Source organism: Propithecus coquereli, unplaced genomic scaffold (assembly GCF_000956105.1).
Source record: "Propithecus coquereli isolate 6110/MARCELLA unplaced genomic scaffold, Pcoq_1.0 Scaffold156, whole genome shotgun sequence".
NCBI classification, from domain to species: Eukaryota; Metazoa; Chordata; class Mammalia; order Primates; family Indriidae; genus Propithecus; species Propithecus coquereli.
The window spans coordinates 7113562-7139498 of NW_012140080.1; positions in this window are offsets into that span (position 1 = coordinate 7113562).

Below are 25937 nucleotides of genomic sequence, written 5' to 3' on the forward strand. Positions count from 1 at the left end.
AGTGGCATGGGAGAACCAAAGCAATTCTATGAAGCTCTGACAGCTGCTTTCGCTGTGAATAATAACGTCCTTTGCCTCTGACCCAGGAGTCTTGTATCTTTGGCTGACATCCATGAAACAATAACAGGCCAACTCGTTAGCTTGTAAATAGGGTAAAATCTCAGACCCCACACTCTTCCTGATGCCCCAACCCCAGGTCAGCACAGGACTGGCCTGTAGGGGACTGACTGTAAGGAAGGCTTGTGCTTTTCACTCATTGATCTTGGGACCAGGTTGTCCCAGCACAGTCTCACTCCATACGTAATTCTCTGGTAGCCATTTGACTTCCTGAGCCTCAGTTTTAGCCTCTGCAATGGGGATAACAATCGAGGGTCTCCAATTCACACGCCTGGCTGTTAGATTTGGAAGTTGGGGGAAGAGGACTGGTGTTCTCTGGTAATCACCAGCTGATTTCTGTCTTCTCTTGAGATAATATTAATACCAGCAAACTTGGACTCCTCCCAGACAGACTTAGGTAAGAGGAAGGAAGAACTTGCTGTCAGTGAGAAGGAGGAATGTGACCTGAGGAGATCCAGTTGGCTGTGGAGTCTTCCCTTCTGGAGATCTACACAAGCAGGACAGGAGCTTGCACGCTTTTAGGAGGCAGGGCTGGACTCGGTGCCTCCCAGGGCTCCGTTTGGAATGAGAGACAGGACACCCACCTCCAGGAAGCTGACAGGGATGACTTGCCCTAGTTTCTAGCCACAGATTTGGGTTTGCTGTGTCAGGGCAGCAGGGAGGACCAGCAAAGGTAGATGGCAGCCAGAAACAACATGACATGCGTGTACCATCTCTCCCTAGGCAAGGCTGGGATTTGTCCCCAAACAAACACCTAGCAACGCTAGGGTGCATTCATGCATGTCACACTTAATACATCTAAAAAAAAGTAACGCCATGCAAAATTGAAAAAAAATCAGGAAGGGACAATTATTTGCCTGTGCCTTCCACAACTGTGGCATCTTTGCTGCTCCCTCAGTAACTGTTGCCTGGGAACCCACATGCCCCTGCGCCCCTCTGCTTCACTTCAGGGAACGCTGACTTGTGCATGTTTGCAGGCTGGATAGGAAGGTGAGAGAGAGGAAAGGTGGTAGCGTGGCCGCAGCAGCCCTGGCGAGGGGTGAGGGGGGCCTGCACCGGGGCAGGGGGCAATGAGGGACCCCGAGGAGGATGACTTCTCAGAGGGGTGCAGTAGCCGCCGGCTGTGGAACACCAGGACATCCTCTCCCACAGAGGATTCTGGGAAGGGTTGCCCCTCCCAGCCTTTGGTCCTCAGGGATGGGAGTCGCACCTGCTTCAGGAGCCCAGCCTGGCTCTCGCCACCCCAGACCCTCCCCGCCCCCGGCCAAGGAAGGGCCTGTCACCAGGAGAATTATGACCCTCCCGTGTCTGAGACCTCATTTCACTTGCAGCTCGGCGCTAATCCAATTGCCGGCTCTAACCTAATTCCCCATTGTTGCTAGAGTCCTTTGCCGGCCGATATTAAAACTCTTTTCATTTAATTGTGCGGAAGATAGATCCTCCTTAGCCGTCAGGTGGTAAATATAGAACAGCTGATGTGTGGCTCTAATTTCTTCCCTGGCAGGCCTCTTGCAGCTCTGAGTAATTGGGGACCGGGAGGCTCTGGAAGGAAGGAGACAGGAAGGAGGGACAAGGGAGGCCGGGCAGGGGGCGGGGACCTTGCCCTTGTCGGAGGTTACAAAGAGACATGGTCAGTGTGTCCATTTCTACAGGGCCAGTCATTTCCCGACTCTCTGGTGTCACCTGTGACGGGGGTCCTGAGATGTTGCATGATAATCAAGTGTTTCTGTACCACTGTATAGTGGGTGAGGGGACATGGGGTCCCCAGGTCACCAAAAAGCCCCACAGAATCACAGCTTTCTGATACACCAAGACCCTTTGTGATGATTAACGGCAATCCCCTTGTTTGGCGACCACATGGCTTCCCGGCAAGGCAATGCACGAGTGGGTGACAGAGGGCAGGCATCTTGATTTCCAGCCAAGAGAGGAAAAGTAGGTGGAACATGGTGGCCACCATGTGTTCCTATAGCAAGGGAGGGACAGTGGCATTGTAGCGAGACCCAGGAGCCATTGGCAGGCTCAGTGTCCTCTTCCCTTGATCCAACAAAGTACAGGGTCCCAGTCTAAGCTACTGATCTCACACCTGGCCACCATGGAAGAAGGAAGCACCTTAGGAATAGCCATTGGTCACTAGATACTGATCTCTCTGGTGGCTCAGCCCCGGGTGGGGCTTTCCAGGGGCCCACAGCTTGCAGGACACCCTCATGCTCGGGGGAACATGGTGACCTACTCCATCTCCTGGAGGGAGGGCTGCAGCCTCCTCTTGGCCACACGCTCAGCAGCCGGGACCTCCTAGCTCCTCAGGCCCAATGACTGTTGGACCTGAGCTTCTGAGACTGCCCCGTCTTCGCTGTAGGAGGCCTTGCTGCCCCTCTGCTTCCTGGCCCCCTTCCTACCTGCCCCCAGTCTAGGAGTGCCATCTTCCTCTCAGACTGGGGACCCCAGGCAGCCTTTTCCTCCCCTTTTCCCTCCTGCCTCAGAGTGAGCCCCAGACCCAGCATTTCCTGGGGGCACCTCTCCTGACTACTTGGGGGATTACTGGGGCTCCATCCCCTTCTGGCCCCTTCATCCAGGCCCTCTGGGTAAGCCTGTGCTCTCTGACTCCCCAGCTGGGCTCTCCAAGACCTCCTTCTGCCTTTCCCTACTAAAACTGGGTCTGCCCTTGCCCTTTCTCTACCCGCTGCGCAGGGAGGCTTGGGGAGAGGGAAGGGGGCCCTCTGACCAGGAGGTCCTAAAGAAGATGACCGTGGTGGTTTCCAAGACCGTAGCCTGGAATATCATCATTCTCCGTTTCTTCAGACTTTGGGGCCAAACCTGATGCCTGTAGGTTACTCTCCTCTGTGGCTCCTGAATTTTCAGGACAAACAACAGCAGGGCATGTGACTGCTAGAAACCCCAGCCCAGGTGGTCCCAGTCACAAGATCCTTGCATGTCAGGGCCGGAGTGGCCAAGCCCCTCTGTTCAGACAAGGAGACAGCGGGTGGGAGGGCATGTCTGCCCAGGCTCACGCAGGACTCCATCCCAGGACCCTGGCTTCCTGGCTCTAGTCTGTTCCTGTAGTCAGATGATTATGGAGATCTTACGGTGATGGGGGTCGGGATGACAGGATGCCAGTTCCAGCTCTCCCCTCTGCCAGCTGTGTGACCTCTAGCAAGTCACCCAGCCTCTCTGGGCATTAGTTTCCTCATCTGTAAAATGAGGACCACAGTGGTGTCTGCCTCGTGAGGCAGCACGAGAACCCGAGGAGAGAACCTCCCAAAGCCCCAGTGCAGCCTCTTGCGCGTGGTAAGTGATAATTAGCTGTCGCACACAATGCGGCTCCACCGGGTCACAAACTTCTCCTCGAACCACGTGAACCGTAATGAGCATTAGCTATTCAAGCGATGAGCAGGCACTTAATTTACTCCCTCAGAAAATTGAAGGGTTCTGTGTCAGGGGACTATTTGGGTGACTTATCCAGAAAAAGAAGGTGGTGCAGATGTCTTTTTCCGTCCATGGTGGTTTCCCAGCACAGCTCAGGGGCAGCAGAGTCATTGTGCTCATCTCGAGGCTGTCCCCAGGAAGCAGAGGGACTCACCGCAGTCAGGTTGCTGCTGGCTCTCCTCTGGAAAGTCTCCAGAAGCCTGGGCTGCCCTGGCCTACGGCTCGCCCTAGCTCTCCAGCTGCGCAGCATGTGAGGCTGTGCGAGCCTTTGCTCTGCACCCCAGGGGGCTTTGGAGCCGTGACTGCACCCCGTGGTTCAGGCACTACCAGGGCTTCAAGCACAAATGTGGATGCTTACCAGGGTGGGCGCTAGAGACGGCCTTACTCACCCAGGGTGCAATATTTAAGGGGTGCCCCAAACTCAGTAAGCAAGATGAATAGTATTTTAATGTCATAGTTTTCAAAATAAAAGTTAATTTAAAAAATCCACGATGAACAAAATATTACACTTTTAAATAAAGGCAGCCTCTGATCTTGCGCCTGCAGGCCCTGAGAGTGAGCATCTCCCTCTCCTCACCCTACCCAGCCCTGGGGCGCGGGGCTCTTCCCAGACCAGCTGGGCCAGCCTCTCTGGGGATGGGATCAGGGCAGGAATATTTGGCAAAAGCTCTCAGGTCGCTCTGCTGTGCAGAGGGTTGTGCACTCCTGCTCAGGAAGAAGAAATGAACGAAAGTCTGAGGGTTGCGGAGAAGGTTGGGAGATGCCATGTGGTCCCTTGACGGGGGATCGTGACTGTTGCAGAGTTATGCACAGACAAGAAGGACCCCATCTGCCTAGGTGACTGGCATTCTGCTTTTTCTCCCCCATTCCTTTGAGGCTTTCTCTGTGGACTTTCTTTTAGAATTCAGAAACTCCTAGAACGATTGACCAATACAACAAATTAACTTGCTCTGTGTTTGAGCATCCTCTTTTCTGCTGTTTCCTACTCTGGAAATCTGGGGTCCTTCTTTCTGCTCACCCACACCCTGTGTGGACTTCTAGGCCTCGCTTGTGTTTTCCTCTTCCCCAGGAAGCCCTCCTCAACACCCCCAGGCCCTCGATCTCTCCCTCTGTTCCTTCCATTAGCGCACGTTTGAGACCCTACCATGTGCCAGGCCACGATGAGCATACAAGGATGAAATAAAAAGAAACTGTGCTTGGGGAATTTGGAATAATACCAGCACGTCATTAAGGTTAACTTTTACTAGGAGGTTAGAACGCAAAGCTGCAACCTCTGGTCTACCTTTCTCCAAGCCCAGTCTCTCCTCCGGGCTCTAATCACCCTTTAATTCTTCAGGGTGGTTCCTCTAGTACTTTGCTCCATTTTTCTCAATATATTCTTCTACAGTGTTGTTTTGATTTAGCTTTTCACTTCCTGCCACGGTAAATAAAGCATCTCCCTCCTCCTTCCTCTCTGTCCATCCTCTCGACATCATTATTCCAATTGTTCATTGAGCCGAAGCATTGTTCAGCCCCGTCCTGTATTATCACTATGCGTTCCCTTGTTATACAAGCCTCCTTGTTTCTGGAATTAGTAACCCCCTTTGTCATCTGCCTGATGTGTTGTGTCTATTTCTTCTATGGCTCCACGTCTCTGCCGCTCGCCTGTCAATAATCATCTCCATTCAGTCGAACACCTTGTTCCCTTTCTCCCTCTGTTCTCTGGTTTTTTTCTGGACTCGTTGCTTGCTGGGCTGATACTCACCTGTCCTCATAGGACACCCGTCTTCCTCCTGAGATGCGCCTTCACTGTCCTTCTATGTTAAGTTCCCCATACCTGGAATCTCTTTTCTTTCTCTTTGTTTGTTCCCTAAGAAGGGGGCGTGGGAAGCAAAATTGTCGGTCCTTTCACATCTGGAAACATCTCTACTCTCTCCTCACACTGGATCGGTGGCTTCCATAGATATCCAGGGTGAAAATACTTTTGCCGCCGGCCCATCATCTTCTGACTCCCAGAGTTGCTGGATGTGACTTGGAGCCCTTCTGATTCCCAGTCCCTTGTGACCTGCTTTGTCATCGTGGGAGCTCCTCGGATCTCTTCATTTCCCTCTCTATTCCTCTTCAGGCATCTTTTTTCATCCATTATGCTGGGCACTGGGTGAGCCCTTTGATTCTAGAAACCACATCCTTCCACTATGGTAAATTTTTACGTGTAAATTCCTTGACAATTTCCTCTCCGTTTTCTGTGTCCTCACTTTCTGGAATTCTCTTGAGTAGGATGTTGAACTCCCTAGAGTGGAGCTCTAATTTTTGTTGCTATGCTTTTTCCCCGTGTTCCATATCTTTAAAATTTTTTTCCTCATAAATTCCTTATATTTTATATTCCACTCTTGGTTTAATTTACTATTACTCTTTATTTTTTAATTGCCAAGAGCTTATTTTTCTTCTCTGTTCCTTCTTCAAAGCTTCCTTGTGTCTGGATGCAACTTTTCATTAAGAATGATAGTCATAGTTTTTGTTGTTGCTGCTGTTTTCTTCTGTTCCCTGCACTGTCTCTAACTTCTCTGTTATTTTTTGCAGTTTCTCTGTTTGGAAGCTGGTCTCTGATGTTGGAGGATTTTCTCAAGCGTCTGATGATGCTTGATTGCCTGTTCACGTTTAAGAAAGAATCTCAGATGCTGACTGAAGGCCCCGTGTGCCTGGGCAGGGCTGGGCTACCCACAGGCTTCATATGGCAGGCCTGCCCTTGTGTCAGGGGACACCCAGACATCAGATTTTGTTTGTCTTTCTTTATGAGCTTGTTCAGGTCTCTTGAGCAGAATCTGACATCCTGCCTGAGTGGGGGCTGTTGGCCTTTGGGAAGGCAGGAGGAGTGGAAAGGAAGCACCTAAGAGATGTTTCAGAAGTGAAATCCACAGAACTTATTTTTCCCAAAGTTAGTAATTTTTGTTTGTGTCAATGGAAAAGAAGACAAACTCTGTAAAATAATTTAAGGAGGTTTATTCTGAGCCAAATTTGAGGACCATGGCCCGAGCCATGCCCAAGAAGCCTTGAGCAAATGGACTCACTGTGGCTGGGTTACAGTTTGGTTTTATACATTTTGGGGAGACAGGGATTGCAGGTAAAGTCATAAATCAATACATGGAAGGCATATATTAGTTTGGCCCCAAAAGGTGGGACATCTCAAAGCAGGGGCTTACAAGTCATAGGTGGGTTTATGGATTCTTTAGTTGACAATTGGCTGAAAGAGTTAGGTTTTGTCCAAAAGACTAGGATTCGGCAGAAAGGAATGCTTGGGTTAAGATAAGGGTCTTCTATCTTTTATGTGATGCTATACTGGAATTAGTTTGGGAAGTAAACCACATCATAGAAACCTGTTTTACTGAGAGTTTATCATTTGCATCATTTTATCATATCTATGACTCAACGGGGCCCCTTAGAAAGGAATTTTTTGGGCAAAGAAAAATATTAGAGTTCAGTCCTCTGTTTGTTTGTTTGTTTGTTGCTTACTTAGTTTCGTATGTACCTACCATGACTCCTCTACAAACTCTCCAACAAGACCTAAGACTGCTCTCAATTCTGCCAGCCTCCTCAGGTAACCTATCAATTTTTTTTTTCCTTTTTTTCTGGAGACATGCCCCTTAGAGTTTCCTGTTCCCACCTGGATGGGATGCTTGCTCTCTAGGTCTTCCCAGCTGTCATTCTAGAACTGCTTCCCCATCTTGCTGAGGATTTTCATCTCCTCTCTTATTAGTTGACTCCACTGTGTTCTGGATTCAATAGCTTCCTATTTCTTGGCTAACTTCCTTGTTTATATATAGCACATTCTCCAGTAACTTCCTAAGAAATATACGCAGGAGGTAAATTTTGTGAATCTTCGCATGTCTGTATCTGTGTTTATTTTATCTTGTATTTACTCTTTGTTGTACCTACTCGATGGATAGTTTGGTTAAGTAGGAAATTCCAGAATGCAAATAAATTTCTGTTGAGGATTTTAAAGGCATTGCTCAGTTATCTTCGACTTCTCGGTGTTGTTGTTAAAAAGTCTGATCCATTCTCAGGACTCGTCCTTTGTATGCAATCTTTTCTCTCCTGTGTTTTTAGATTTTTTCTGTCTGATGTTCTGAGTTTCATGATAATGTCCCTTGGTATGGACCTTATATGATTTTTTCTGTGGTTCATGGGTGCTTTCAAAGCAGAGACTCATCCTTGGGTTCTAGAAAATCTTGTATCATCTCTTTGAAAAATCTCTTCCCTCCATTCTCTGCTCTCACTTTCTGGGACTTCTGTAAGAGTTTAGATCTTATGATTTGAACCTCCCATTTCGTATCTTTTCTCTTTTATTTCCTTCCTTCCTTCCTTTCTTCTCGCCCTTCCTTCCTTCGTTCCACATCCATGAATTGAGGGCCTGGAGGTCAGAGGGGAAGGTGAGGTCCCATCAAGCCCCAGTCTGGGGAGATATGACATATGCCAAGCTCTCCATGACTGTTCTATCCAGTTCCCTTCATGTTCAGAAGGAGGCTGAGGCCCAGGGAGCCGAAGGCAGAGCTGGGACCATGCCCTGGTTCTCTCTGCTCTGCTCATGGGGGAAAATAAGGAGTCTCTAAGGTTCACCCCTGCCCTCTCCCATCACCAGCAGTCCCTGCCGTCCCTCCCCCAGCACCCACCACATCCAGATGTTCAGGGCCCCTCTGCTGCCCAACCACTGCTTATGTGAGCCTGCTCCATCCTAGAGAGATGGGTCGGAGGGCAAGACGCTGGTGGTGACTGTCCTTAAGCTCACCTGGGGAACCTTCAGGCAGCTGAGAGTGCTGTGGGTGAGCACAACTGGGCTCTTCCCCGAAGGGATTGGCAAGGGCAATGTGGGCGGTGTCCATTGTTGGCAACGAGTCAGTGCTCACTCCTTCCTCATCTTGTGGCATCTCAGAGGAGTAGAAAGTTCTCCCCAGTGCCCAGCCTGGTTCTTTGAGACCTGAAATGCTGCCATCACAGGCCTGTACCCGAAGCCTTATCAGTCACTCATACCTCGGTGTGAATGAGATCCCAGCTCCTCCATGAGTGTGGCCTTTAATGATGGGGGAAAGGGGTGTAGGGATCAGCGTGGGAGGATTCAGGGCAGCAGAGAGGGAACCATCTTGTCTGCAGTCACACAGCCTGGCCCAGGCAGAGCTTGGTGGCTTGGGCTCTTTCTCAACTCACATCCTGGGGCTACAGCTGGTCCTCTGGGCCCCTGCACTGCCGTCTACCCCCCAGGTCCTCTGCCAGCCACCCCTGAACGAGACAGACGAGATGGACACTATAGAGAAACCCTAGGACAGCCGTAAGCTGTGAGTAGCGAGAAAACGGAGTGCAGCCCCGGGAAGGAAAATGAAAACCTCCCTTGGGAACATCACCCCCCACCCACTCTTTGCCTCTGGCTGGAGCAGATTCCCAAATTCCCAGCACTGTAGTTCTTTTGGGGTGATGTGGGGGAAGGGCCATTTCCCCCCTTCCCTCCTAGCTGAGGGAGGAGTTTTCGTTGTTGTTTTTGTAGTGATTTTGGCTTCGAGGGTGAACTCTGGTTGTCATGGCAACTCCAGCAGAGGGAAGGAGGGAGAGGGCCGGAGGGGGTTGAATTTATTCCACTGTTGGCTGTTTCTCCAAGTGGGGATCTGTGGAGGATGAGAGTGAAGATCCCGAGAAAGACCCTACCCAGGAAGGCCCCTTGGTGCCCCATGTCTCCCTGCCCAGTCTGGCTCCCAGCTGGCTTCTGCACCATGCAAGCAGTTGTTCTTTTGGGGTGAGGCACAGGCCTCCCTTGCTGTGGGTAAAGATAGCGGAGGAGGGAGCCCCCCATGCAAACCCCTGTGCCCTGTTGTGGCAGCAGGGAGCAGCCAGTGGGCAGGGCCAGGAGGTCCTCTGATGGCTTGAGGACAAACTCAACGGCTGGAAGCCTCCTGCTGGGAAGTCAGATAAGAGCACAGGGCCAGGCCTTGGACGGTTAACCATGCTGTAGTATGTTACCTTCCCAGGAAATAGTCTCCTTTTGCTATTTTTTTTCCTAAAACACACACATGTCCTCTCATCCTTCAGCTCAGTTTTCCACTTTTGGTGATAATACAGTGATGGAAAAATATTACATTTTTCTACAAAACAACAGCTTGTGCCCAGTGATAAATGGCAGCTGGCACCAGGGATTTGGAGCAGTGGGGAGTGGTGAGGAGTGTGAGTGGGGGGTTTGTTGTAGACGGGGGCGCTGCTCCTACCCACTCCATCTGACTGTCGTCACATGCTGGGTCAGTGTTACTAGATTAGACAACTGCTCAGAAGAATCCAGAAATCCAGATTATGCAAAATTTCCTGATTTTCACCCTTTTCCTCACTATAGTCCTTGGTTAGCCTCTTGTGCCTGCCTAGACCCAGGACTTCTCAAGATCACAGATGATGGGAACCCTGCTCTCACTTTGAACAGTTAAGATGGGCCAGACTGTTAGAAATGGTCTCATTTGCCTCTTCCTGCTGCAGATGGGGAAACTGGGGCCCAGATGGAGCTGAGGCCTGCCTGGCCGGAGGCAATGCATGAGTTAGTGGCACGGCTGCAGCTGGAGGTAGCTGGGGCAGAGAAACAGAAGGATGATCCAAAAATGCATATGCTCCTGGGAGCAGGTAACGAGATACTTGTCCCCTCAAGGTGGGATGGAACTGAGAAGGCCTGAGAACGATGATAATGTTAGCCCACATTTATTGAGACAGGCACTAGAGCAAGCTGAGCTTGGGTCTATTAAAAACACAATTTTATTATATTTTTGTATCCCTCAGCCCCTTTAAAATGTATTATGGGGCCGGGCATGGTGGCTCACACCTGTCATCCTAACACTCTGGGAGGCCAAAGTGGGAGGATGGCTTGAGGCCAGAAGTTTGAGACCAGCCTGGGCAATAGTAAGACCTCATCTCTACAAAAAATAGAAAAATTAGCCAGGCTTGGTGGCACAGGCCTGCAGTCCCAGCTACTCGGGAGGCTGAGGTAGGGAGATTGTTTGAGCCCAGGAGTCTGAGGTTGCTGTGAGCTGTGATGATACCACTGCACTCTAGCCAGGGTGACAGAGCAAGACCCTGTCTCAAAAAAAAAAAAAAAAAACGTATTGTGGGAGAAATCTTCACTTGCTTTATAAGATGAAAACTTGGGCATGTCCCATGTCTTTTCTGTGCCTTCCAAGGCCACAGGCAAGATGTTCATTAAAACTCTGACGTTGATGTAATGGCACATTGCATCTTTTCCCCTTGCCCAACTCAGCGCTGGAGCCTGGTGGAACAGGGGGACATGGATGGCTTTTTTGTCCTCTGTGGCCTTCTCTCCTCTTTCAGCTGTCCTCCAGCTTGCTAGCCAGTTTCTGGCCCCTTCCACTGTGGGTGGAGCAGGACGCTGGTGGGAGAGTGGGCTGGTTGGGGAGGGGGGCAAAGTCTCGCTGGAACTGGCTTCGTGCTCTCTGGGTCTGGCAGGTGGGTAGCGCCAGCTCCTCCTCTGCAAAACCCAGAGGGGGCCAACTCTATTCCCGCCCCTGGGGAAGGAGATGGTATCCACCTTGGGCAGCAGCACCCACACCACAGCCCGCCACCCGGCCACGGCCCACATCATCTGGACCGTCCCATGAGACTTGATCAGTGTCAGATACCTGCTGCCCTGACCGCTCATCTGCTGTGCGACCTTGTCTAAGACCTCGTGCAGCCTCTCTTGGCCTTCGTTTCCTCCTCTGTTAAATAGAGAGGTTGACTACCTTGCATAGGGTTGCCTTTCTGTGGCAAGGAGCAGGCAGGTCCTCCGAAGAGCAAGAGGCAGGAGAGTAAATCTTTTCTCCTGGCTCCCACCTGGGCCCCAAGCAGAAGACCAAAGCTGCTTCTGAGTGACTCTGAGTTCATGTCCCCCCCAGAGCCTGCAGAGCTCCCGCTGCCCACAAGGGCCCCTCCCAACTCCTGTGGTCTCGCTCTTCCTGCCCCTCCGCAAACCACGAGGGAGGTTGGCATGTCCTGGCTCCTGCCCTCGCTGACACTTCCTCCTGAGCACCGCCAATGCCAGCAGGAGGGCAGGTGACACAGGCTGGGGTGCCCGGGGAGAGGGGAGGAGGAGAGAGCAATGTCTGGAGGCACTAGGTGGGTCTCTGGACTTCCTCTTCCTCTTTGTTCTCCATCTTCTGACCCCACCCTGTCACCCAGCACAAGGCCATCTGATGGGGAACTGGCTGGGGATGAGGGTGAGCACCCCAGAGGGCCAGGTCAGTGCCTGGATGTGCGGTGCTGGTCTCGGGTGGAGGAGACTTTGCCATGGGACAGAGGAGAATGGGTGGAGGCCTCCCAGCGGGGAAAGGAGAAGCCTGTGCCTCCTTTCCACCCAACCAGAGAGCTGGGGAGGCAGCCTCTGCCCATCCTCCTCTGTGCTCCTGGACCCCCTGGTTGTTGGCTGGGGACAGGAGTGTGGGGGCAGGGCAGAGACTGGGCAGGAGGGCGGGTCCATCACCAGGAGTGCCTGACCCTCCATCAGGCCTCAGCACCAATGTCGTCAATATTGGGAAGTCACACTGGTAGGCAGGTTATCGTCGCATCCGTTTTCAAATGAGATGGGTCAGGTCAGGCGAGCCAGGACATGCACTAGGAGCCTTTCCGACTCCCAGAGAACAGGCCCAGTCCTCAGGCTCCCACAGGCCTCTCTGCCGAAGGCTCCAGTACAGCCCTTCACACAGTGTGGGAAACGCCACTATGTCCATCCCCCTCCTTTGCCACCCAGGGCCTGGGTTGTGTCCTTTTCACATCTGGACCTCCAGCCCCAGGCCCTAGTAGCTGGCACAGAACAGGCATTCGAGCAGTGTTTGCTGAGTGAATGAATGAACGCATGCAGGGGGAGGGGGATGGGGAGAAGGCAGGTGAGAGAGAAGGGGTGGGTGTCACTTCTGGTGGGAGAGGGGGGCCGAGGACACTCGGGGTGAAGATCTGCCCGCTGGTGTGGGGGCCTGCAAGCCACAGCCAGGGCGAGCAGGACGTGCTGCTCACGTCCTGCCCTGGTCTGGGAGGCTGAGGGGCTCTGGTGGGGAGGCACAGACAGGCACGTGGAGATTTGGGGAAAAGCAAAAAGGAGCGAACAGGAGGGAGCCAAAGGCAGGTCTGGATGGAAAAGGATGGAGGGGGAGGAAGGGTGGGGTGGGGACCTGGAGTAAAGAAAGTGACCAAGAGGGAGGGAGAAGGGGCAGGAATGGGGGTCCGGGAGGGATTTTCTCTCCCAGCCGTCACCCTTGGCCTGACAAAATAGAACCTCCCTGTGTGTAGGAAAAGCTAACGTGCACCTTCATCAGGAACAACCCCCTGGTTCCTGCAATCTGGTGACATTATGAGCTCCCTGGTCTGTGGGTTCCTGGTGAGGCTCCGATCCAATGCCTGGGGCCATGCTGACCGAAGCCATCCAGACTCACCCCCTCTGTCCCTTGTTCCTGGAATTGGGGCAAGGGGAGGGTTGGGTGGTCTATGGGGGTGCATGGCCCACTGTGCATGGGCAAGCAGATTACCTGGGCTCAAATGCCTGCCTGCCGTTCACTGACTGACTCTGTGGACAAGCAGCTTAAATGCTCTCTGCCTCAGTTTGCCCATCTGTAAACTGGGGATAATAAAAGAGCCATGTCAGGGTGGTGCTGTGAGGTTTGAATGAGATCATCCAGGCAGCGCGCCAAGCCCGGGGCATCACGGGGTCTGCATGAGCGTGTGCTGCTGTACCTTGGGGCTCTCGAAATGGATGCTCAGACAACAGGCAACATTTAGCTCCTGCACGCCGGTCTCCTTGTCCATAGGAAGGGCGAGAGGGAGCCTGGCTCAGACAGCCTGCTGGGGATGGTGAGAGGCCCATGCTGATAATGGCCGGTAGCGGCCAGTTTCCAATTACCGGCCTCCTTCCTGGCTTTTTAAAATATTTCTCACCTTTGGAAGGAGGTATTGATGCCCATCGTCCAGATGAGGAAACTGAGGCTGAGGGAAGATAAGCGGTTTTCCCAGGGCCTCGTGGAGGATCTTGCCAGCTGGGGCTCCCTGTGCCAGGGGAGGCTGCTTCCAACCTGTGCTATGCGGAGGGGAGCAGGGGGTGTCGAGGGTGGGGCTGAGGGACAGGGATAGGCTCTGTCTCTGCCCCAAAACTCTCATTATCTGTCCCACTTATTGCTCCTTGCTGATACTGAACAGCAAGTACCAGGTCTTAATGCCACAATCACCGGTCTATTTGTGGAGAAAATTGGACTAAAATGGCCCGGAGCTTTCAGCCGACAGCTCTGGAGAAGCGGGGAGGGCGGTGAGCAGCACATCGGGCAGGAGGAAGAGAAGAGCTTCTGAATCAGGGGTGCGAGCTCTGCCAGGCCTCAGAGAGCAGCCGTGGGGGATGCCAGGTCAGTGAGATGAGACCCGGGCTCCGAAACCCCTCCCCCAACAGGACATGTACAAAACTCACCCAAGACAAATGGGAGCTGAGAGTTCTTCCCTTGAGAAAAAAAAGCTATTGTTCAGGCCAGGTGAGGGCGATGGAGTGAAGTGGTCTTTCCAGGTACTGGAGGAAGCCCTGCCCTGCACTCCCTCCCCTGGGTCCTGCTCTTCACTTGCTTGGTCTACTGGGAAGCCTGGGGCAGGAGACCTAGACCCTACCCTAAGGGGACTTCCAGGCTGGAGGGCCAAGGGGACCTGGGTAAGCCGGGGAAGAGCCCAGGCTGAGATGAGAGCCAGGAGGGAGAGGTGAGCTCACCTCCTGTGGGCAGGAGTGCTCAGGAAGAACAGGTGGTGAGCAGGGGCAGGGCAGTGGGGGAGGATCCCGTAGGAGGGAGGATAGCGCTGGTCTTGCAGGACCTGCACGTTGGCACTGAGGAAGAAGAGCCCACGGAGGTGTTGCCTTGCCCTGGCTGGGGCAGAGTTGGAAATGAGCGTAGACAGGACGGGGCTGGTGAAGGGGGAAACCCGCACCTGCTTGGGTCAGGGAAGGCTGGAGTGGAGGGTTAAGTCAGAAACGAGAAAACATAGTCTTAGAAGCTGATTGCAGAGTTAGGCTGAAAATATTAGACTTGAAACAATGGAAAATAGGGAGCCACCAAGGATTTTAGAGCAAAGGAGTGGCTTGGTCAGGGCAGTGAGCTATGCAGAAGAGGCCCGTTCCTAGGGAGGTTTGTGGTTCTGGCAGTTGAGGGGATGGTGGTGCCATTTACAAAGGCAGAGAGCACAGTGGGGAGTTGATTTTGGCCTGGCTGACTGCAGAGTGCCTGTGAGGCATGGCTGGGGAGAAGGCCAGCAGGTAGACGGAGAGATAGGTGGGGAGCTCAGATGAGGTATTTGGGCCACTGACAAATAGATGATGCCTAAGACCATGGGATAAACCACAGCAAGCAGTGCTCAACTGGGTGAGTGTGGGAGTGGGGGAGTCTCGGAGCCCCTTGGGGGACACCTCTAACCGCACTGTACCCCTCCCACAGAGACTGTGCTACAAGGTCTGTCCGGAAAGTATCCAGCTATTGTTAATATAACAAAAACGGTTTGCATGACATCAATGTAACCTGGACTGGGATGCGCATGCGTGAACAGTGACGCTGTCACTGTGCTGTCAGTGGGGTGCTAGACGCTGAGTGAGTGTGTGTACCATGTGACTGTCGCATTCAAAATGACTGAGCCAGCAGAGCAACGAATCTGCATCAAATTCTGCGTTAAGCTTGAACATTCCTCTGCGGTAACTATCGGGATGATTGAGAGGGCTCTCAGTGACAATGCAATGAGTGCAGCACAAATCAAAGTGTGGCACAAACGCTTCAAAGATGGTCGAGAATCTGCTGAAAGTGATCCACGTTCTGGAAGGCCTGCAACAAGCAGAGCACCTGAGAATGTTGAACGTGTACGGGTTAGGCTAAGAGACACTGGGAGAACTGTGTGAGGTCCCAAGGTGCCTGCTTTGAAGGGGACTGAGGTGTCATTGTCCTATGTACAATGTTTCTTGTATCTTGTATCTTCTTCAATAAATCTCTATTTTTCATATTACATGGGTGGATGCTTTCCAGATGGATCGCGTATGTCCTCAGCCCAAGTGCTGGTGAGAGTTACTGGTAAGAGTGAGAAGAGGGTCAGGACCACTCCCTGGGGACCACCCTCGTTGCAGGAGAGGAGGGAGGAGTACCCGGCAGGGAGGCAGAGGTGGAGTGGTAGGAGTGGGGTCAAGGAAGCTGAAGGGCGTGGTCAGAGGCGTGGGCCAGTGCTGCAGAGAAGGTGTGAGGAGAGGTGTGAGGCCAGCAGGCCCAATGACCAGGAGGCCATGGGGACGCCAAGTCACAGCAGGGGGCCAGCTGATGGTCAGCCCAGGTCCCAGATGCTAAGTCAGATCTGTCATTGCCGGCACCCCCTGGGTATGCTGGGGTCTCCACGCTGCCCTGGAAGGAATGTGGGTACACTGCTCTGGGCCCCCAAAGCCCCAGGGAGGCCTGTGGTCTTGTGCTCATGGGCGGGGAAGCTATCTACCCAGCAGCTTGATCCTCTCCCAGCCCATTGCCCTGGGTCTTGGCCATCTGCCCTCCTACTCTCTTTCTTCTCTTCCTCCCCCTTCAGAGCCACAGGCCTGAGTGTGCCAGTGTTCCCGTACCCATTCCCAGGATGCAGAACTTTCTCTTCTCAGGGATACAGAGTAGACTCAGACTGAGCCTGAATGTTATGTGGCCGTTCAGACCTCCTATTGCATGGATAACCTATGATTGGGCTTGGGGGCTGGACCTTTAGGTGGAGGCTCATGCTGGGCTCAGACTTTGAAGTGACAAAGCCCAACAGTGTCACAGGGGCACTGGGTGGGGGAGTGTGGATGGCTCTGTGCCACCCTCCCTGCCAGAGTGGTCAAAGAGCAATGCCCACAGCCATGGCAAAGTCTGAGGGAGGAAGCCACCCCCCTTTGGTAGTGGAAGCTGATAGCACAGCCTCCTGAGACCCTTGTAGGGGCCATTTGGTGTCTGCGCAGTGACTGAGTCACCCTTGCAGCTTCTGGGCCTGGAACAGTCAGTCGCTGCTGGTGGACAGGCGCTTATCTGGGCCATCCGCCTGCCCGCCTGTGTCTGATGTGGTCTCCGGGATGTCGCACTTGCCTGCAGCACCAAGGCCCTGCAGACACGGGCTGAGGAGGGATGAGGGGGCCTTTGAAATCCGTCGCTCCCCGAACCAACCCCCAAGTCTTGGGTCTTGAGGCAGAGGGTGAGCTCCTATCCGGAGAGGAAAGGGGCCCAGGCTTCCACTTTAGCGACCTCCACCAGATGCAAGCCCCTGAACGACATCCTCTCCCCAAGGGGCGGCCTGGATCTCACACCTGAGCTCAAACATCCATCTGAGACCAGGAATGCCGGGCTGTGCCCAGAGCCTAGGCTTGCTGTGGGCAGGCAGACAGGCAACGTGAGGAGAGGCCGAGGGCTCTAAGCATGGAAAGGCCTTTAGAGGACATCTTGTCCAGGGCAGTTCCTCACACATTTTTAGCAGCAGGACTAAAATCTTAGAAGCTCACTCACTAAGACAGACGAAAGTAGATTCTGTCTGATTGCAGTGGGGGTGGCAGGCCTGGGGCTCACTTCATGGCCCCCCATTCTCCCTGCCCACCCACCTCAGCTGCCAGAGTGCCTTTGACTAACTCCTAGGGCTCTGGGTAGCACCGTTTGAAAAACTGTCCCTCGACTTCCATCTCTCTGCATTCCATATTTGACCTGCCTGTTTTACAGATAGGTACATTGAGGCTTAAGAAAGGAGGAGTGACTTACACAAGGTGGTTTGTGGCACTGCCAGGGACATAGGCCAGGTTCCTGCATGCCAGCCTGGTTCCCCCCAGCCGCCTGATAGGACTCCACCTTCCTGCTGACTGATTGGAGCCCAACAGCTCTGTTCCAAAGCATGATTTTATTGTCCTAATTATGCATCTCAGTATTCCAAAATGCCTTACATCTGCTCTGGAAGAAGGCAGAGGAAACATCATAAATGCATATATAAAATCATTATGCTTCCTTTTTGTTCAACTCTGCTCTCTGCTCCCCTGTGGGAGGAAGTGAAAGAGGCTGAATCTGGCGCCTGCTCTTGACAAGCTCAGGGTCGGGGTGGGGGCCTGGGGAGACAGGATGGTAGACTCTGGGCCCACCCTCAGAAGCTGGGGAGGACGATTGGCACGCCCTTGTGTGCCACAGGGGTGGGGCATTCTGGTTAGCTGCAGGGTAGAGGCAGATGAGCCACACTTCCCGCGTCACCAGCCTAGACATTACTAAGAAGATGGACTCTGCCGTGGAAGAGCTGGGACCCTCAGCAAGTTTGCCGGCCTCCCTGTGCCTCATCTGCAATGCACAGATTGTAAAGGCTCTAACCTCCAAGAGTTGTGAAATTCGTCATGTGTCAGTTTATGCAAAAACACTTAGCACTGCTCCTGGCATATGGTAAACTCTCAGAACAGTCAGCCGATGATAATGACTGCGTTGCAACATGCTCAGGTGGAGGGGAGCTGTGGTGTGAGGGCTTTCCCAGGGCAGCTCTTCTTGTCTGCGGCTTGGTCACTGACACCTGGTTGAATGAGGTGACCTGTTGCAGAGGAAAAAGACCTGGTCCAGGAAATAAGAGACTTCGAACTCTGATGCTCGCTCTGTCACTGAGGTCCTTGGGTAGGTTTGTATCTTCTCTGAGCCTCAGTTTTTGCATCTGTAAGTTGGGTAACATTACACGAGACAAACCACATTGCTGTGAGCGTTAGAGTAGATAAATGTGTAAAATGGTTATCGCTTTATCCGGCACCTTGGAGGCACGTTGGAGCCGGGGAAGGTTAGTTTCCCTCCCCTAAGAGTAAGGCGGGAGGGCCCCGAGTAAAGTATTATAACACAAATCCTCCTCAGAGCTTGGGGAGGAGAGGGAGGCAGCAGTACCAGCAGCCAACAGAGGTGGAAGCTGTTAAAGAGGCCAGGCTCAGAGAAAGGAAACTTTCATTTTCATTTGCTTAGCATGTTTCCTGGACATCAGCTGTGTCTGGTCCCTGGGCTGGGTCCTGGGGCAGACAGACATGGCCACAGCAGCCCTGGGCTGCCATCCCTCAAATGAGCACCACGCCAGGTGGAGGTACAGAGGCTCATCTGCGGGGGAGGGCCTGTAAGCTGGGGAGGGTTGGGTTTGGTTTGGTTTGGGTTTTTGACTGGGGTTAGAAGGACAACTACGATGGAAGAAATGTAGGCATGCCAGCTAGCTTGAAGGGCATCCTCTGCCATTCCCAGGTGGAGGGAACCCCTGGGGAAGCACACGGGGGATATCAGGAGGGGTGTGCAAGTCTGCTGGAATTTTTCCCCCAAACTGAGGCAAGTGGCATCTGTAATTCCCTGCATCCTGACGGCCTACCCAGGCCACCCAGTTCAACCAGAAGCGGCATTTCCTTCCCAGAGGTGTCTGCCGGTCTTCTATTCCTGCAAAGCAAAGCATGACCACTAGTCCAACATCCAAATACAGACAGAGCCCGAGGGCTGCACGGGGGAATATTGACTGGAATCTCCCAGCAGGCCCTGGGAGGTGCAGGGAACCCTTAGCGAGCCTGAACAGGGTCAGCCCAGACCCAGAAGGCTTCTCAGAGGAGGCGATGCTGGCGGAGGCCTGCCCCCGTGTCAAGAGAGAGCCACACCAAGAAAACCCGGGTCTCTCATTCACTTCCTCCTGCAGATCAGAGCGGGGAGCTTTCCTCAGATTGCTTCTCACTGAGGAGACAGGCCCCTTCTCAGGCACGCTGCTGACATGTTTTGTTTTCCCCAGATGGAGATAATCAGGCTGTTTGGGAGCGGGGCTGACAGCTCAGGCAGCAGGCATGGGCTGGGGGCGGGAGGCCCTGGGGCTGCAGGCAGCTCCGAGCCCTTGGGGAGCAGACGCTGCCTGCGTGACAACCTCGAGCAGGTGGGGATTTCCGATTGCACCACGGAGGAGCGGGCTGTGCAGTCACTCAGCTCAGCCTGTGAGCCCTGGGAGGCTGCCTGGCTCCTCTCCCTGTTAATTTGCGCCTGTACGTCAGGGCTGAAGATCACTGTCCCCTGCTACACCAGAAGAGACCCATCAGGGTGTGTGCCTGGAGCTGTGCTGGGGACTTCCAGACCTTCCACAGAAGGAGGCGGGGCTGTCCCCTCTTCCTCCCTTCTCTGGGGAGACTTCCAAAGCTTCCCAGCCCTTCCCGCTGGGCCCACCCCAAACTGCGCCTCAGCCCTGAGGGTCCGAGACTATACTCCACCCTCACGCAGGCCTGGGTATGGGCGCTTCACCCACTCAGTACGGGACAAGGGGCAGAGTCACCTGCCGGCACTGGGGCTCTCTGAGGGCAGGTCACAGGTGCTCTGAGGGCCAGAGCCCAGGGCCTTGGCCTGCTCAGCATTCTAAGCACTTGGCTGGAATATTTGCATCCCTAACACAGCAGAGCTGAGGAGTGGCTGTTTTAGAGACACCTTCAGCAAAGCAGCCACATCCACCCCGAGGGCAATGTGTCCCTCCTGTGGGTGGGTATCTGGGGGGTCTCAGGAGGCCTAATACCTGCAGGCAGCCTGCAGTGGGCTCTTTTCTGTTCTCTCTTCTCCTCCCCCAGCTTCAAGCAGAGGAGACCAAGCCAGAGTCAGCTTTTCTGAGGGGCTCCCACCCTGCCCTCACCCAGCCACACTATAATTTCCTCCCGTGTGGAATGAAGGGGGTGACTTCCCCTCTCCAAGGCCCAGCCAGCTCATGGTTCTCCGGTCATGGGCCCTGCCCCCCCTCAGCACCCTTTTTTTGGCTCCCTGCTGGGGGCTTAGCATAGAGCCCAGCTTCTGTCTCCTGGTGTTTGTTCACTTATTTCCTGTGCACACAGAGCTGGCGTCTTCCTCAGACTCTGGGGCCTGCACAATTCAGCTGTTCCTAAGGGTGAGGTTTAATAGGGGCCTTTAATAGAGTCTTCGGTCTTTCCAGAGGGAAATTCAGTTCCCCAGAGGGGCCAGGGCTACAGAGACCCATACAACCCTCCGATGGTGTGCTCCTGGCTGCAGCCCTGTGAGGTGGGGAGGCAGGACCCTCGTTCTGTCCTCAGCTCCTGGACACCTACCCTCAGTGCGGCAGTGAGTCAGCCCTCTGCCCTCCACACCTCAGTTTCCTCATCTGCCTAGTGGTGTATCTGGGACCCCAGCGGTATGTAGATGAGGCTGAGGCCCCAGGGGGAGGCACCTCTGGGCCCACCGGCCATCTGGCCCTTGGTAGCCGTGTGGAGCAGCCTTCCTCCTCCGTGGTCTCCCGGGCAACGCAGAGCTGCCCGCCAAGCCTGCTGGGCCTGGCTCCCGCGCGGATCTTTAGTGCCGCACGGAGATGGCTGATGGCAGGAGCCAGGGCGAGGCCTGGCTTCCCCAGCTGTCACAGGAGGCAAATCAGACAAAGGCTGAGCTGGGAGGGATGGAGCACTGAGGCCAGGGGGGCCTGGGAAAGTAGCTCAGCGGCCCTGGCTGGCCCCCTCCCACCTCATCCTCCCAACACTGCCCTCTCAGTGACCCCCTGCTCTCCAACACTCCCTTTGGAGTTTCACAGCCATCGGCCTCAGTTTCCCCATCTATCACATAGGAGAGGCCAGGTCTCCGTCTCTCCAGACTAATGGCCTAAGAGCCCAGCCTGGATGTCAGAGACCTGTGGAATGGATGGCCAGTGGCCTTTGGACAGCTGCCCAGACTGCCCCTACAGGTCTCTGGAGGGTGCATGTCTCAAGGGCATTTCTTAGCCAATAATCTCCAGGACGTTTGCTGCAAGATTCAGAACCACCCCCGCTCCTCACTCCGTGCCACTGGTAAGGATGATCCTGCCAGGCCAGCTTTGCTCTTGTACCTTTTCTTCTGCAGCTCCCAGGATTTGCAGGCTGTGGTGGCTGTGAATTTCCATCTTAGATCACAGCCACTACTGCATGAAGGCCACCATTCCATCTCTGTCCTGACCGAGGGACGTGAGGCTGAAGGGGTGTGCAGAGGGAAGAGTCCTGGGGATGCTGCTTCTGCATGCGAACAGCTGGGCCGGGAGGGAGTCCCAGCACCCACAGGACAAGGACAAGGGAAAGAGGTGCTGCCCCACCTCCAGCAGATTCCCAGGTCCAGTGCAAAGGTCCAGGCACTCCCCATCCAGGCTGGGTCGCACAGGTGATCAGCCAGGCCTGTGGTACTGTCAGGGACCACTGCTACAGTGGGGAGCTCCCTTGGCATGGGGCAGCTGTCACCATCGGGCAGCCAGTTTGGCAAGGATGCTGTCAGCCCTCATGCCCCTTTGTGTGAATTAGAAAAAAGACGCCCTCTCTTGACAGACGTGGCCCTGCAGTGCCGGGATTTCAGACACTTACACCTCCCCAGGGTGTCGTTGCATGAAGCAGAACCTGAATTGCCGTGTGTAGCAGCCTGCCAAGGCAGAAATTGGAGAGGCAGAGACTCTTTGACCAAATACTGGAAAATCAAGGGAGATTTCTGGCACGGCTGCATGGGGAGGCTTTGTTGACCTTGAGCCTGAGATCAGGAGGCCAGAACAGAAAGGGCATTTGTTCCTTCAACAAATTCTAATTGAGAACACCTACTCTGAGCCTGGCACTCTCTCTGATGCTGGGAAGAGAGTGATATCAAGATAGACAGGGTCCCCGCGGTCCTGGAACTTGTGTCTTAGAGGGAAGAGGCAGATAGTGGTAACCTGGAAAAACTATCAGATAATATGCAAAGACGTGAACTACAGGAAGAACAGTGAGTGAAGGGCGTGATGTTAGATTTGGGGAAGAGGGGAGGTGTCTGGCAAGACCCACTGAGCTTAAGCTGAGACCAGAGTGAGAAGAGGAAGGAGCAGAGTAAGGACATCAAGGTGAGAAGTAGCGCAGGTCAAGGGCCAGCTAGGTCCTGCGAGGGAATGAACTTGGGCTGTCCAGGAACCGAGCACGGAGGCAGGGAGGACTGCGGCTGGTGGGGGGAGGGAGGAGGGGACATGCTCGGCAGGCAGGGGACAGGTCCCGGGCTCTGTCACCCACAGTGAGGAGTCTGGGCTTTATCTTCAGTGCAGTGAGAAGCCATTAGAGGAAATGACCCTGAAGTGACTCTAGAACAATGATCGTCAACTAGGTATGATTCCCCCATGCCCATGGGGGAGGGGGATTTGGCAATGTCAACAGACAGTGGGGGTGGGGTGCTACTGGCAACTAGTGGGTAGCAGCCAGGGATGCTGCTAAACATCCAACGATGCGTGGAACAAACCAACCCGGCCCTCCAGCAAAGAATTATCCAGCCCAAAATGTCAAGAGTGCTGAGGTTGAGAAACCCTGCTCTAAATGTCGGTGTCCCCAGGGCCCTTGTTTTTTTTTCACTAACCCAAGGTCATTACTCCTGTCTCTGGCTCTTTCTATATATACACTGAGTTCAAATTTTGTCTCCATAGCTTGCCCAAAATGTCAATGGTGCAGAAGTTGAGCAACTCTGCACCAGAGGAAGAATGGAAGCATTGTGACCACTTAAACCTGGGCTGGCCAAGGCAGTGGCCACAGGCCACACGTGGCTTTTGAACACTTGAAATCTGGCTCGTCCAAATGGAGATGTGCTGTGAGTGTAAAATACACACCGGATTTCAGACTTGGCACAATAAAAAAATGTAAAATCTCTCATTCATATTTTTATATTGATTACATTTTACAAAGGAACGAATTTTGGATATGTTGGGTTAAATAAGATATGTCATTAAAATTAATTTCACTTGTTTCTTTTTTAAAAGCGTGGCTACCAGAAAATTTAAAACTGCATATATGGCTCCCGATTGTGGATCACAAATTATGTTTGTATTGGACAGCACTGAGTTAGATCATAGCTCCATGCATCCAGAAAACATTTCTCCTCTCCCATCCACAGTTCATACTGGTTCCTATGCCTATGCATTATTCCGTTTTATATACATCACTTAGTTTTCACAACAACCTCATAAGGGAGGTATTATTATTATTCTTCACTTTCTATATGAGGAGGCTGTGGCCCAGAGAGGTTGAGTAATTTGCCCAAGGCCACACAGGGAGTAAGTGTAGAGGTGGCTCCGGAGACTGGGTGCTTAATCACCCCCTGAGGATGGTGGCCATGGTGGAAGTGTGGAGACGGGAGATGGAGAGAAGGGAGATGGTTCAGGATCTGCAGGGGCTCCACAGGACTCGCTGATGGAGTGGGCACGAGGAAGTGTAAGGGAAGGTGAGGGATCTAGAATGCTCAGTAAGGCTTCGCTGTGAGCAGTGAGGTGGAGGGTGATGCCATTCATTCTCTGGGATGGGTAAGGTGGGGGCGGGGTAGGCTTGGAAGAGGAGCTCCAGATTCCCGTGTTGGTCCTCTAAGTTTGAGATGACTACCGACATGTGACTGGAGATGTCAAGGAAGCAGCTGGACTTGCAGAGAGACATCAGGGGCACAGAGAGCCATCTGGGGGTCAGCAGCAGTATACTGAGAGAATTTAAAGCCATGGGGGTGGTGGGGGGCAGGGACACGGGATTACCTGGAGAGAGTGTGGATGTTGGCCAAGGTCGTCAGGAGGGAGCCCAGGGGCACACCAGCAGTTAGCGTGTGCGCCATGGGGAAGGAGCCGGTACAGGAGGGATGGAGAGAAGGCATAAGGCAAGAGGAAGACTAGGCAGGAGAAGCATCTCTAAGAGGAGGGTGTGGTCAGTTTTCAGGCTCACTGAAATGCCTGTGAGCCTCTGGCAGCTTGGAGCAAGATGGCAGGGGAGCTCATTGGCCCGGGGTGGGGCATCTGGGCTATTTCAGGGCCTGAGCCCTGCAGGCTGGTCAGCTTCATGCTGAGTCCCGGGAGCCAGGCATCCCTGGTTCCTAAAAAGAGGGGCAGGGGCAGTGTTAGGTGGTCCCAGCAGAGGCAGGAGGAAGGCCCTGCGGTGTAGGCAGGGTGGCTCACGCAGCTCATTTTATTTGACAGCCAGGAAGTCCTTCCTTATGCCTGACTGTAACCCTACCTGCTTCATAGTTCTCCCTGTAGCTAAGCTAAGCTTAGCTCATACACACCTTTCCAATGGCTGAAGAGAGAACATGCTTCCCCTGCCCTACTCTTTCTTGAACCTATCAACCCTGTCTCCTCCCGGCCACTCCTTCTTCCTTAGCCATGGGAAAAGTTTCTCCTTCTTGCAACAGCCCAAGTTCAGCTCTGGGCTCTGACAGAGTTTGGGGTTTAGGGCATGAGGGGAGAGGATAGAAACTCTGATCTGAGCTTCTTGCGTCCTGCCTCTGGCTCTAGAAGCTTCCAGTTGGCCCCATCCCTCGCTCCTGCTGTCTCTCTCAGCTGATTCACAGGTCTCTGTCTCCAGGAATCTGTTCTCACGAGCGTGTGTTTCTGGTTTGGCACCTGCTCGTGGCCACCTGCCTCCTGGTGCAGCTCGACCTGGCTTCTGTCCTCAGTCTGCCCACTGCTGGCTGTGTGGGACACCCCCACCTCTACACTGGGCCTGGCTTGGCTCCCCCACCCCCTCCTCAGAGCTGCCACCCCAGCGTACCAGCCTCTGTTCGTCCCCAGTCACTAATCTCTCCATCAGCAGCCTGTCTTCAACCGCACAGCCCGCAGAACCAAGTGCTTTGTCAATGAAAAAGCCCTTTGGGGGCAAACACAGGAAATTAAAGACTCTGCACACAGTAAGAAAATCCATTCTTTTTCATGGATTTCTGCAATCTGATTGCTTCGGCTTCTGCCGAGGGGCTGTGATCTTCTGGTCACCGCTCACACCCACAGGGGCTGGCCAGTGGGGGTGATGTTAACAAGGCGGGCCTCTGTCTGAGATTCCACCGTCTGCAGTTCATGCCTTTGAGGCTGAGAGGCTGGCATCCAGGTCACCAGGGTGTCCTTGGCAGGAGAGAGCCTTCAGGTCACTGTCAGAGGCTAACACCTAGAGTGGATTTGTTGATGGCCTGCCCAGAAAGAACGTGTCCTGCAGGAAGAGAAGCAAGAAAGTCCAGCCTAGCTTTGTGATTCTGAGTGTAATGAGGGTGGAAGGGAACCACCTATCACATGTTCTAGTACCAGCATGTTAGTATTGTTCTCCGTGACTTTATTGCTCTGTCTACAAAATGAGGGGGGCGGGATCCGATGACATTTAAGGTCCCTTCCAGGTATAATTTATTCAGCAAACATTAGTGGCGTTCCATCCATGTGCCAGAATTTTCAGGAGCCTCAACTAATAGCACCCACAGCCCCAGATCAAACAGCCAGAAGCTGCCTCGCTCTTGCCTCCCCAGGCCAATCACTGCTCAGCAGCCAGGCGCAGGCTGCAGCCTGGCGCAAAAGCTCACTGGCTGAGATGTTTGGAAGCCCCTGCACCACCAACGGCCTCAGGGACACTTGGCTCAGGCTGCCACCTCCTCTGCTTGGGAACTCCAAGACCCCATCAGAAGCCCTTCAACGTCATGGTTGGG